We start from the raw sequence: 15683 nt of genomic DNA, 5'->3' as shown, positions 1-15683 counted from the left end.
TAAATATAAATAGAATATATATTTATGTAAACTTTTTTTATCATTATTTAATATAAGTATTTATTTATGTACTTGATATAATATAATTAACTCAAGGAAAATTTTAAAAATGTAATATTTGTAATGAATCATACTATATATATATATATATATATATATATATATATATATATATATATATAGTATATTTATATATATGTATATATATATATGTATATATATATATATATATATATATATATATATATATACTATGGCGATGGCTATCGAGATATTGCAACAAATATTATTTGTCGCACAATCGGACTGCATAATTAAATAACAAAATTCATAAAGTGCAGCGGAATTTTTTTAAAGACAAGATAATTTTATTAAAGACAAAAAGAAACAAATGTTTATATATCTTATAAAATTTTATTTATTATTTTGTGCTATGTATATGAAATTAAAATTAAAAAATGCTTGCTAATTAATATATATTCTAAAAAATTTTAATATTTTACTAAAATTGTTTATAATTATTTTTGTAATAATATCAATAAAAAAGTTTTAATTTCAATTTAATCTTTAAATTAATCAAGCTGAATCTGAGATATTCCATATTATAAATGATATAAATATTATGCGAGAATTTTCTCTTATGAAATAACTAATTATTTCGAAAGAATTAATTCGAAAGAGTTAAATTACATTGGAATTAGCATGATAATCTCGTGGTTCTCGAAACACGCAGCTCCGTTAACACACGACCCTGGCCACTCTGGCTACTCTATTTCGTAATATCATCAATAACGTATGCGTGTTCTTATCGATCTTTATATTTTCCACCGCATGCCCACTTTACATTTTCTTGGAGAAATAATGAATATACACTCGTGCGCGATTATTTATATCGATAAGATAAGAGAAGGAAGCGATACTTATATCAACCTTGACATATTAAATGATGGCAGTAATTCATGATGATAAAAAGTGAGAGAACTTCAGAAAAAAATTTTAACAATTATGAAAAGCTATATATATATAGTATTTTTTAAAAACCTAATAAAAAATATATCTACTAAGATATGAAAAGAATGTGAAATGTTAAAAAAATTTATGAAATAGTTAGAAATTATATAATTTTTCTATCATAGAGATAGGAAGTACATCATTTCTCAAAAATATAATATGCGTTAGATATATACAACTTTTCAATTGTGTTATCATAATTTTTATAAATCACTTATTAATCGATTTGATCCCTGACCGAGATCGACTTCATACCGAGGATGAGAAAAAAATTATGTGAGAACAGATGCACATGGGTTACTTTAGTGACATAGAATGGACGAGTTTGCCGCTTCTCGTGTGTTTTCCTCGGCATTTTTTTCTTTGAAATTCACGCAAATAACTCTTTATTAATAATCACTTGCAATTTATGCATTATATTGTTAAAACGATCATCTGTAATTTATATATGCATATTAAAATCGCAATCTTTTATTTAATGATTAATTATATAAGGGCATAATAAAATAAAACGTTTATATATATATATATATATATATATATATATATATATATAACTAGTTAGCTCATACAGCATGTATTTGATTTCTTATAGAATAATAATTGTTTAATGAACATAATAGCTTTGATTTTTACAATAATGTCTAAATACATAAATATTATAAATAAATAAATTATATATATATATGTATTTATTTATTTATAATATTTATGTATTTAAACATTATTTGTAAAAATCAAAGCTATTATGTTTATTAAACAATTATTATTTTATAAGAAATCAAATGCATGTTGTGTGAGCTATCACTTATACATTTTTAATAGAGAAATCATTTATCGATATGAAGAATAAAAAGACAGAAAAAGAATTTCATTTATTTTTTACATTGACAAGTAAAATCGATTGCTAAACCGCCTACTCGTACTTCTTTTCCGTAATCATGACCTTTACTGCAACTTTTACTGATCTATCATCTTTAATATATATATAAGGTAATATATAGGTAATATATTAATAAAAAATATATATCTAGATAATAAAAGAATCTAGAAATAAAATCGAGATAATAAAAAATATATATCTCACATTACCTCAGATTATATATATAGTTTATTATATACATATATATATATATATATATATATATATATATATATATAGCTTAATTCGTCAGAGTAATTCAGAGTAATTAAATATAAATACAATACTTTAAATATCTTATATATTCATATATATATATATGTATATATATATATGTTTAATATATGTAGAAAAAAAGAGAGAGAATTTTTCACAAAATATATGTTTGATTCTTTCGATAATTTTAAGTAGCAAATACATATGAATACTTATGAATATTTTACTTTACTAATAGACATGCATAATAGTAATGTAAAAAATACTCTCATAAAAATTTTTTAAATGTACAAAGCGGATATATACTCGATATACGATATTGATGTCTCCACGTTCCATAGTGACGTAAGTTTCTTATCATCTAGGGTGAAGGCTGTGGAAAGAGCAAAGTTACGGTTGCATAATAAGTTTCAATAGTACTGATTGCTACTTTCTATCATTTTTACATTGTACTTTTATATATAAGTTTTTGATCAAAGTATTATACATTTCAAACGCACGAGATTCTGTTATATTTTCAAGACTATTCATAGATGGAGAATAAATTATCGTCATTATCATTTATAAAAATCGATTTCAGTTAATTTTGTTTCAGTTTTATATTTACCGTATAATTTTAATTTAATTTTAATAAATACTAATATAATTAGAATAAAAAGAATTTGATGAAAATAGTAATATTTCTCATTATATTTAGTAAAAATAAAAGAGCATTCTTTATAAATATATGATCATTTATTGTAACAATATATGTATGGGATATTGATTTTTACAATAATTGCTGAGCTAATGTAACAGGAAATTTATAATGACCTGTGATATATTGAATTATTGCTTATCTCATATAATATAAAATTAAATTTAACGCATCATCAATATGTATGTGTGTGTTTTTTCTTCAAATCAATCAAATTGTTATACCAAAATAATTCTTAATATGTCAATATTTTTTGAGTTATTCATAGAATCAAAATACAAAATTTGCTTAATATAATATTTAATTTCTTTTTCTATTTTTCGTAATAGTCTATAATTTAGTTTCAATTTAACAGAAGATTATTTTTTCGATAATATCATGTCGAACACATACGTTGTTTTAAGAAATATTACTTTTGATAAAGACAGTGATATACAAAAGTTTAAGAAGTAATTTTTCCTTATATTCGCATGTCAGTGCTTTCCCATTTATATCATCTGCCTAAAAAAATGCACATGCGTGTCCAACAAAAACTTGGTTCAAAAGAAACCACATCATGACCATGACATAGAAGTGTCTTTCTGTGCCAGCCAGACGCGACACACGCAGCCAACACGAGAGTAACCTTTTATATTTCATCGAAAATAATCATCTTATACACAATGTTATATTTTTTCATCTGTACTATAATTTAATATAAAAATAAGTAAAAAGAGTTTCATGTTTCTATAAATAACAAAATAGAAAATAAATATAAATAACAAAATCGATACAACAAAAAAATAATAAAAATATAAAAAAAAATTAAATTACATATAAAATAAAAAATGATGAAATAAAAATTATCGTGCTAAATATTTCTTCGATGTGAAACAGATTGGAAAATAAATTGTGCCTGCTAAATAAAATTATTCATAATCATAAAACAACGTTTTAATATAAAAATGCTGTATGTTGTGTGTATGTATGTACATATTTCGTTTTATTAAATATTATATTATCATATAAAAATGATATATTTTACTATGACAAATTTTTAGAAATCTTTTATAAATTTCTATATGCATATACAATAAGCATTAATTTATATATTTATTATAAAATATATAAATATTTATCTCTCTCTGCTTAGTTCCTTTTTTTATAACATTTGTATTAAATTATAAAACTAGATTCTATTTTTATTTAACATTAGATATAATAATGTAATAATGCATATAATAAATTATAAATCGCATGCACTTAATTAGCGCAAGATATATACAATGTGACATAGACTTCATCATTGTAAAATCGTGATTGTAAAAATGATAAATGTGGTATTATAAGCCAGCAATGAATGATATCGAGCCATCACAAGTAGAGCCACATATGTTGGAAGTTTTATTTGACTCAGTCATTGCTTTCACTCGGATAAGCGAGTTTATGTCTCATAACATCTCACAAACACGAAGAAAGAATATATTATTTTTTTTTCTTCGATTGATTATACGGAAATTATTAATAAGGATTTAATTATAATAAGTTATTAACGTTTCTATTTTTGTTATTAACTATTCTATTTTATTAGATTTGTCTTAATGATTTTATACATTACGCCATATCAAAAACATGCACTTCAAATTTTTTATTCTCGATGATTTCGCACAAAACATTTAGATTTTTAATCATATGTTCTATGGCCAGTTCTGCTATTGCGTTGCAGTAGGCATGTGCCAAGAAACATTATTTGCAATTGGACTAGTTAGAGAAAATTAGTCACATCGTATTTTGAGTTGCATCAAGTCACTATTGATCACTCTTTTATATTTTATTATTAACTTTCAATTATTATTCATATTTCTTTTAAAATCTATTTAAAAAGTACTCTAAAACAAACAATAGATATAGCTATTAAAATCCTAGATTGCATATAACTTTGTTTATTAATACAAATTATAGGGCCAATAATACGAGCTAATTACTAAGATCTAAATAAAATAAAAACAAATAGTTATAAGTTTGTTTAATTAAATAATCACAAAAACGTTTCGACTTTACTTAGTCTTCCTCAGTATGATATATAACAAAATCAACATAGTGAAATGATCCGTATTCATTTGCCAATATTATTCTTATGTTGCAGAAAATATAAATATAAATTTAATCAAAATGTGAAATAAGAAAAATCAATCGTTATAAATAAAATCAAAGCGCTATAAATAAACAATAAGAAGCCAATAAACACTCATACAGAATAATACGTTTCGACAGCCAAAAAAGGAGTAATCCGGAGTGACATTTAATGTCCTATTCAAATTAACTTCTTCGTGGGAAGCAAGAAGCTCCTGATTTGAAACCGGCTATGACAAGTTGTGTCCGAGTCTATCACTTTCATGCTGTAATTGTATTATTATTTGTATTATTAAAATTCAAAGGGAGTTAAAAATTGATTTCAAAGGGAGTTGAAAATTCATTGAGATTGAAGAAGAAAATGAGTTAAATTAATAAATATTAATAAATTAATAAGCACTAAAATAATAACTATTGATAATAATGAATAAGTAACTAAAATAAAAGGTCAATAATAATTAAAAATTTGTTTATTAATTTCTCAAATTATTCCATCTGTAAGAAAGTATAATGTCAATTTTGCCTTCTCAGATGATAATATATAATATATGATATATAAAGCAAACATATAATTTTTTTTTAAGAAAAAAATATATAACTTGCATAATTGACAGTTACATATATTTTCTTAAAAATAACTGGGTTTATTTTTACATCAATTAATTCCTCTTATTTTGCGTGAAAGTATTAAGATAATATTATCGAAAAGTGGATATTTTACAAAATATATTTTATATTTTATGTAAAATCAAGAAATTATTTCAAGCCTCATAACTCTACTTAATAACGAAAACTACTTAATAAAAAAATAATTTTTATAGTGTTTTGGAAAGCTTTTAAAATAAGCTACAAGAATATATAATAAAAAATACGGGGGTCTTTTTAAGAAAAATTTAAGATAATCTTGTTTTGACTTTGGCGACGCCATCCGAGATCAAACTGATAAGAATAAATAGATATTTTAAGAATAGATATTTTAGAACCCTACAATTTATCAATCCAAAACATGTTTTTCTAAAATGCATAGTTTATGAAATATTCGATCATATCCAGACTTTTGATTACACTTTGTGTAATCTTAAGATATATACATATATACATATATATATATATATATATATATATATACATATGTATATATGTAAGTTTATAAAATATAATGAAATATCTAGAGTTTGATGAGAAATACATTTTGTATATGAAATATTAATTGTATTTTTTAAAAAAAACTTCTCAGTTTAAATATTCTTTCGAAACAAGTTTTTTTTTACTGGGATTAATATTTATGTATAAGATGTTTTCCGATAAATAATTATTTATTTACCCTCGTTTCGACATATATTGTCAAGGTCATATTCCCGATATTAACATTCAAAAAGTTTTAGCAATCATTTTTTGTTTATTAAAAAGTATCATATATACAATAAAGGACGGCTGAAATTTTTTGGATTATTCAGAAACATGACTTTGACAAGTATGTCAGGTTAAAGTCATTGGTGGCAGATAAGTAAAATAAAATGAATATTATTTATCTATTTTTCTTGTTAAAATCTAGATATTTTGCCCTATTTTATTCCTTTATGCTTTATTTTATAAATTCCTAGTTTTCTAAATATTAAAAAAAACTTAATATCAATAAAAATACATATTTTTATTCAGGAATGCATATTTTTAGTCTTGCAGAAATTATACATTTTATTTATATTAATATTGAATACAAAAGCAGCAAATAAGTAAAAGTATCGTTGTGCATTTATTTAATGACGTATAGAGACAGTACATATCATTGTTGTATCGTACATATTACAAAATGAAGAATCAACTGGTTGGGTTAAAATCGTTTTTGTCTCGCTTTTATGTACATCCATCAATAAAGATTACTTCTATTCTTGAAGAAAAGTATAAAGAAATTTACTAGTTTGTTAATAAAAATCTATTTTATTTTCGCTTCTGCGAGTGCTGATTTTAACTTAATATGTTCGATACATGTGTAAAATGCAACACTGTCTTTAATAGACCGGAAACTGTGTCCGTGTAGAAACTCGTTTCTGACAGTTTGACAGATACTGATAAAAGTTTTTATATTAACTGTGAATAAAGTATGCATACGTATACATGTATCAGAAGCAAAAACTTTAAATGTTAGTCAGGAAAACAATAAAATACAATTCGCAGATAATGCAAAACGCATAGCAAAATTACATACTTAATTGACATATTAAAGATTTTCTCTTATTCTTTTATTTAACAATTTTATTTAAGAAACAATTTACATAAAAAAAATATTTAACGAAAATTTATCGAAGAATATTTCCAACAAAAATTTGATTTTCGTAGAGTTAAGAAAATTCAACATAGAAAAAACTATGTAAAAAAAACTATGTAAATGTTGACGTGATGCTTAAATACATTCTCTTGTAACTATTAATTGAATATTCGATGGAAGAAAAAATGCTGTCAAAAAGAGAAGTTATATTTTTTTTCGCAGGAAATAATTAAACGTGCCTTTTTAAAATTATAATGAAAATAAATTTGAAGACTCTAATATTGAATATCCACAAATAAAAATATTATATTTAGAACCAAGCATGATAATTAAAGCGCCAAACTTGTCACGGCCTTATCAGGGTCTATCCGCCAGTTTTCCATCGACACAGTGGGATATTGTTATTATACTAAAGAGATCTCTTGAAGGATGTGATCATTCTATGGCGTTGTGCTCGTCGATGCCGTTTCTTACGGAAGGCCAGCCGGAAGTGTACGTGAATACTTCCACTGGCACTTATTTGATCAGCGAGCGATCTTTCAAGGATCCTCCGTAGCAATCGGCATTGCATGCATCGAACAAGATGCCAACATTGCTCTGGAGTCGCATATCACTGTATTAAAAAGCAGCATTAGATGTGAGGTGGATAGCTCAGTAGTTTAGAGCAGTTCGGAAAAGCGAAAGACTCGGGTGCAATTCCCGATCCAGTCACTTGCATCTCACATATTTTTCTAGTCCACGAATATTGTTTTCTATTATTTGTTGTGCTGAAAAATGTGTGCTGAATGCTCTCTTCACAGGTAATGCATCAATGTCTTTGCCACGAATAATTTCTGTCACTCGTTGACCAAGCGTATACAGGGTGTATCAAAACTCATAATCAATCTTTCAAAGACAGATTCCTGGGATCATTTGGAGACGATCTTTCAAAGATTCATTCTGAGTTTTGAGACACCCTGTAGACACGCCTGACCTCCTCCCATATAATCCCAATCTTTATTGATTAATTTTTTATCTTCTACAATATAATTTATTAATTATTTAAAATTTTGATTTCTTATTTTATCAATTATTAAAAGTTTTGGTCTCTTAAGTTAGTGTGTATAACTTTTTTTCTTTATTTAAAAAGGAAAATATGTGAAATAATACAAACTATTTATCTACATATATAAAAATCATATAATAGGTAAATAAAATATTGTATGAATGAATGAATTAATGATATTTCTATCTAATGATAACTAATGATATAATTAAATAAATAATTATAGTACATTGTATTATAGTAAATAAAATGCAAAAAAATTGTCATGACATATAAATATTTTCGTGAATTCATAAAGTTTGTAGAAAGATTGGCATACAAAACTATAACATACAAAGTTTTTAAAAAAATCTTGCCGAAATAAAATCTTCCGATTCATTTTCATTGCTAAAATTCCATCGTTGGCATCATTTTGTAGTGAAAATATCCATGAACAAGAAATATTAACATACATATGATAGCGCATGTCTAATGTCGGTCATTTAAAGCCAAATATTTAAAATTGCATTTACAATAATGAACAGGAAACAATGAACATATGTAATGAATACATATAAATATAAGTATATTATAACATTTTTTATTATATATCGTTGATAATTTGCATGATTATTCATAATTATTGCTAATTACATGTTTAAAAAACACCTTAAGATCTTATTTTCTTAAAATTTTCAGTTTTGACAAAATTTTGATATAATTTCTATCAAAAAATATTATTTTTTTATTTTCATTGTCAACTAATTACAATCTATATTATATGACATATCATTTCTTGATGCATAAATAAATACATACCAAATATTTCGATGATCAGTCAAAGTTCGACGAACGGAGCAAATAATATCAGTATAAAAAAGGCAAGCGATACACACTCAGAACATGTTCTAATGAAACGAAATCAATAAATTATTTTTAGAGTAGTTTGTTGGAGTGAAATTAACGATCGATTCTAGCAAGGCCGATCGATCCGATCGAAGCATAAAAACATAAAAACATTGCTTCTTATTCGAGGTGATGATGGCGATTTTTTCCGTATCTAATTTCTGGATAGAATTCATACTAGATATTTAATGATAAATAATAATTTTTTATCTTATAATACATTGACCATTTTTATAAATTAGACAAGTAACAAACTTATGTTAAAAAAAATTTAGAAAAAAGAAATATTTATAAATACAAATTTTTTCTAATTCTTGCATTAATATTGATGACAAGTAAGTAATAAATTAAGGAATAAATTTCTTTCTTAGCTACAATTCGCAGAGTTTGAATACCTTTTTATCATAAAAATATATATTTTTTTTAATTTCTAATTTTGTAAAAAACAAAGTTCTGTAAAATCTTCTAAATTTTTTAGAAAATGTCAAAATATTGCGATTTTGAATATCATGAGAACTAGAAAACAAATGGAAATAATTGTGAAAATCATATGACTTAATGACGTAAAACGAAAGATGAGATCAAAAGTTCATTGCAAACGAATAGATTGATAATGTCAAAGCAAAACGAATGTTTCGTTTTGCTTTGACATTATCAATCTAATTTTAATTCTTCAGAATATATAATCTAAGTATCTAATTCTCTCAGAATATGTAATTCTCTCAGAGAGAGTAATATAAACTTCTATTTAAAAAATAACAAAAAATATGAACAATTTTTTGAAAGCTATTATAAATAAAACTATGTACAAATTTATAATAGCAAAACGCATAGACATGTAAAAATAAAATTATTTTCAAAAAATATTACACTCAATAAATACATATAGAAATTGAGAGATTTATATAAAAAAATCGCGCTGTGCATTTTTTATAAATAATTTATTTTATTAGTATTTAATTTAGCAACAAAACTTCATTAACTGATTAAATTTCTTATATCAACATAGAAATTTCATTAAATTAAATATTTAATACATTGAACATTAAGTTTTCTATGCGATATGGATTATTAATAATAATAATATCGAAAATTGAAAGAACGTAGTTATCATGAGCAAAAACAATAGGATAAATCAATTAAAATTAATTAATCGACTTTTTGCAATCCGATGTAAATACTATGTATGAGCATGATATCTAGTCACATATTTGCGTCCATTATTAATTCGAATATCGCATAATTGTTCTCAAGGGAAAATATATTATACATTTGTTTTTTGCGGAAAACAATATTATATATATATATTATATATATATATATATATATATATATATATATATATATATACAGCGTGTGTCAAAAGCTCCGGGACGGCTGGATAATTTGAAAAATACGCATTACAGAGGAAAATGACCTAGACAAAAGTTGTAGGATTTTTCCCGGGCAATCCGACGGTGACCTTAGATTTGACCTTGGATAGTCATTTGAAGGTCACATAAAGATTACCTTCAATTTCTTAAATGGAACCCCCTATTTTTCATTGCATATTCTTGTAGCTTATCTCGAGAGCTTTCCAAAACACTATAATTAAGTACCTTTTTATTAAGTACTTTTTGAGTTATAAGGCTTGAAATAATTTCTTAATTTTACATAAACCATAAAATATCTAGTAAACCATTCATTTTTCGATTATCTTACCTTCATACTTTTATGTACAAAATAATGAGAGGAATCAATTGGTGTAAAGAAAACATACAGTTGTTTTTAAGAAAAAATATGGAATTGTTAATTGCAAATTACATATTTTTTCTTAGAAACAACTATGTGTTTTCAGTGATTCATCATTTCTTTAGAATTGTTTATTTTTTCAATTACTATTCAACTACTATTTTACACGTATTAAATGAATTATGTTTTTAGAATATCAATAAGTGTAAAAAAATATGAAGTCATTAATTGTTAATTGCAAAAATAAGAACTATATGTTTATAAAAACATATAATCCAAATTAGTACTTTTTTACGGAGAGATATATTTTCTATTAATCTTAAGAAATTCAAAAGGGCAATTTTTTTATGAACTTAGTATACATTCTAAAGTACTTTTCAGGATTTTCCGCCATGTTGTTTTCGTTATTAATACTATATAAAAAATACACTATTTTCTCTACTAAATCCAAAATAACAATTATATTTTATTAAAACTTTCTTTTTGAAAGTTTTTGAATTACAGAATCCAAATTTAAAGAAAAAAATAAAAATTTTTTAAATTTATATTTTTTCATCATATTGGATCCACTTGAATTTTTTGACATCAGATTTGGATTTAGGGATAAAAAAACCCAGAAAACATTTGCTAAAATTTTAATGTAAGGATAAATATATGGATGAAAGGAATTAAAAAGAATTTACAAAAAAACTTACAGATTTTTACAAAATATATTTGAATAAATCGATGAATACGATGTTCATTAACAACGAGAAACATAACTAAATAAATTAAATAAATGGAAATTGCTTGATGAATTAACATTCATTATAAAAACAAGATGAAAACTAGTTAATAACTAGTTAATAATAGAAAGTAGGATGCAAATTATTTTCGAAAAATTTCTAATTATGTAAATAAAATCGTTGAGAAAGACTGCTTAGAGATCAAAGTACATACTTTTAAATATGTTACTTACAATGGTTCAAAAAAAGATTGAAACATTTATGTAAATAATTAAAAAAATTTTTCGAAGATAATTTCGCGTTCTATTTTTTTGCACTTAATTCTTATTAGCTCGTTTTTTTTGTTTTTTTTTGTTTTTTTTTTGTATCATTTATTGAAACCTTACACTTTATTTAATACTTATTATTGCTCGGAGTAAAATATATAGGCAAGTAATAATTATAAGTTTTATAAAAATAAATCACAGTATAGTTTACTGATTAACAATGCTGCTAGTCTTTAAAATCGTTCTGAAAGTAGACGTAAAATATCAAAGTTACAGTTATTTTTACGCGCAGATATACATATAAAATACGAATTGTACAATGAGAAATCGATATTCACTCATAATTTAGGTGGTGTGCGTACATTTCCCTTCTTCTCTTCGGCATTGATTTGTTACGAGCATGAACTTTATTTTTTCTGCTTTCAAGTATTATTTTACCACTAACCCACATCTCATATTTCCCGTGATTACATAGCAATTGTTCAATTGAGAATTCTAGAAGTAAGCAATATACATTTACATTTTACTTCTATATTAAATTTAAAATCATTCTATCAACGCATTTTTAAAATTTTGTGCAGAACTTTTTCGAATAGATATTTCAATAAGAAATTAACAAATTAATGTCATTAATTGATATCCCAAGAAAAGTTTTTAATTTTCAAACTCAAATGTGTTTAGTAAGTTATAAGTTTAAAATTATTCAATTATCTAGAAGCAATATTATTTACTTTGCAATAAGATAAGTGAGTTCTGTATGGCCTTATTTTCTATGTGGCCCATATTTCTATATTTCTATATTTCTATATTTCGCTGTATAATAATTTGCTACGTGCAATTGAATTATTAATTAAAATTTACTTATCCGCTTGTCAACTTTATCTGCTTAATTGTAAAAAAATATAAAAAATATTGGTAAAATATATGTAAAATATAAAAATATAATGTAAAATAATGTAAAATATAAAAAATATTTCATTATTATTTAGTAGTGTATTTCTAAAGTTGAAAAATTTACATAGTCTCATAATTTATAAATTATAATACAAACCAATAGTAAAAAGTATATCTTAAAATTAAAATAAATAGAATTTTATATAATCTATCTAATTCGTATAATTAATGGAATGAAAGTATATCATAATTGAGACATCTTTTCTGCACTATTTTAAATATTGCAAATGTCTTCCGCAAAATAATTATTTACTCCTTCAAATAGAAATGAAATAATTAATACCTCTGATGCGAGTAGTTGGAAGATATCTTTAAATCTTGAATAAAAAATGTTACTCCATCAAATTACCTCTCCATATTTCGTGCTCCTCATTTTCGTATGATTGTCAATCTATTAACGGAATATTATAGGTTGAAATGTCAATGGAATAATCCCTCATTGAGGAGTTATTTATGTCTCAATGATACAACATAGATACAAGAACAAGCACAATCGCGGAAAAGATGAAACAAATGCTAACCCATGCATAGCAAAGACTACAGTTGTAATGGTTGACGTGAGCTTAAAAAATTCATTTTAATAAATTTATATTGAATATAACAAATTTTTAGTGAAAATAGTGGTTACATTTTATATTGTATCTTGTAACCTACGCAAAGCAAGAAATAAAAGTAATGTAAAAGATAATAAAAAATAAAAAATAATTAAATATCAATTTCAAAGGTAATTTATATATACACAATTATTTTCTTTTAATATAAATATTTTGTAAGATATCTTAATCATAGCCTTGGTAATTAGTAATTAAAAACGACATTTTCTTAGCAAAATATATATCAAGTTATTCAAGTATAGTACACAAACATTTTATTATACATTTATGTATATATTTCTTCTTATATATTATTTATTCTAATGTTTCTGGTTTAGATTTAAGATTTAATTTTTTAAAAAATATTATTAATTTATATATATATATATATATATATATATTAATAATTAAAAGTCTAGGTATTTCGTTTTAGTGGCTACTTTTATTTTATCACATGAAAATGCATATATTTATCTCTTAACGTTCTTAAATTTTATAATTGAATCAGGATTTGTCATTCGTTAGAAATTTATGCAAATGAATTTTTCCCCAGATATTTTCCTTATTCACTATAACCATAACTTGGAGCAATCCTTTAGACGGTCAATATTTTCGTAAATGCTAATTATAATTATCAGTGATTAATGTCATAAGTGATTAATATCATCTATATATTTCCGCGAATATTAATTGGAAATATTGTGTTATATACTGACGATAAAGTTATTGTGCCATTTTGCTCTGATTTGAAGCAATAGTGATAGCAGCAATGAAGGGAAAGCCGAGGCAGTAACGAAGGTGTTTCGTTCTAGACGCACTAATGCGAAGTAGATCGAATCTGCAGATTTTCATCTCTTAGCTTTTTTCTTTCCTTTTTCATATCTTTCTCTCTTTTCTTTATTTTTCTCTCTCTTCTATTTCTTTCTCTTTTTCTCTCGCGAGAGCTCATAATAATTCTCATGCTGCTTATATCATTTATGAATTTCTGGCATACATTCAAAGAACTCACCAAGAGTAGGCAAATGTAAGTCAGCTTTGTCGCTCGTAACTAAATCCTTTCGTATAAAAACAGATGCAACTCGCGCAATTCACACCGCCCGAATATATGATCACGCGTATTTGTATTCATGTATTGCGTAATCACGTATACGTATATGTATATGTGGAGGTGATTACGACAGCGACGGCAATGACAGCACACTAAACCTAACACATATGTCACATTCCACCAACGAGCTTACGCGGCGGCTTTCAGACTGATAGGAGGGTAGTTTCGTCGTCGCGACGCGGTGCTACATCGCTGCCACCCCTCGAGCGTAGGTATTACTAGTCGTTGCTGAAACTTTTGCAAACCACTAGCCACACATTCTCATTGGCACACAGCATCTATTGTTTTGCAAAGTGATTGGCACGCTCAGTGCGTTTTAAAGTTCGCCTGGCATGCTAATATGAGCAACTATATGAAAAAATTTTGCTTCAGTTTTAGACTATTTAAAAAATTATAAAATAAACATTGGATTTAGATTTTAAAATTGTTTTTTATATAAGAAATATATATATATTTACGACGAGCATACCAGGGTTATAAATACAGATTTTAAAGCAACCCCTTTACAGGGTAAATTTTAAAAAAATTTTTGAAAAATTGGAAACCCATATATTCTACTCCTATTGGTCAAGTCGGGTCGAAAAGATCCTATGCACTGCTACCCTATCTCCAACTCTTATGGTAGTATTCTTGGAAGGGGGTGGAAACAAATCGCCGCTTCTAATCGCCGTCTATGAGGTCCTATACCCTATCCCTCTAGCACCCACTGTTTCCCCGAAAAACGAAGATGACATGTCACGCCAAGACGCTATTTCCGAAACGAAGAGATTTATGGTCTCGGGTCATAGGACCTATTTTGTAGAGCTCCTAGAGTACTATAAACCCTCTTCGGAACCCGAAGTCGTATCTCTAACCGTTCGAAAGATAATCGAAAATTTCAATTTTCTTGGGAATCGAGTCCCACTTCGACTTCGGACCTTCATTAAAATCCGACTCGCGACTCTTTCCACAAGATATTCGGATTCCAAAGCCGTAAGTCTCTTTGTTTCGGAGATAACGTCTTGGCGTGACGCGTCATCTTCGTTTTTCGGGGAAACGGGGGTGCTAGAGTGAAAGGGTGTAGGACCTCGTAGACGGCGTTTAGAAGTGGCAACAAGAAAGGTTCTACATTTCGTTGCGGTAGAACTTGTAGTTTCGGAGATACGACGATTC

At 25.5% G+C, this 15683-nt stretch overlaps 1 protein-coding gene across 15 annotated transcripts in view; it reads right to left on the bottom strand.

Moving 5' to 3' along the window:
- Positions 1-14720, bottom strand: part of LOC105247967 (glutamate-gated chloride channel) — an 82235-nt gene extending 67515 nt beyond the window's left edge. For 10 of the 15 annotated variants that reach the window (XM_025412889.1, XM_025412896.1, XM_025412899.1 and 7 more), the window contains exon 1: positions 14433-14720. The gene's annotated coding sequence lies outside the window, so the exon portion shown is untranslated. The remainder of the gene's footprint in view (positions 1-14432) is intronic. The other 5 variants (XM_025412911.1, XM_025412913.1, XM_025412927.1 and 2 more) reach the window with 2 other exon arrangements.
- Positions 14721-15683: the final 963 nt, after the last annotated feature.

This window comes from Camponotus floridanus, unplaced genomic scaffold, assembly GCF_003227725.1.
Source record: "Camponotus floridanus strain SB8 unplaced genomic scaffold, Cflo_v7.5 scaffold11, whole genome shotgun sequence".
Lineage (NCBI taxonomy): Eukaryota > Metazoa > Arthropoda > Insecta > Hymenoptera > Formicidae > Camponotus > Camponotus floridanus.
The sequence above is the reverse complement of the archived record's forward strand: the minus strand, read 5'-3'. Positions and strand labels throughout refer to the sequence as shown.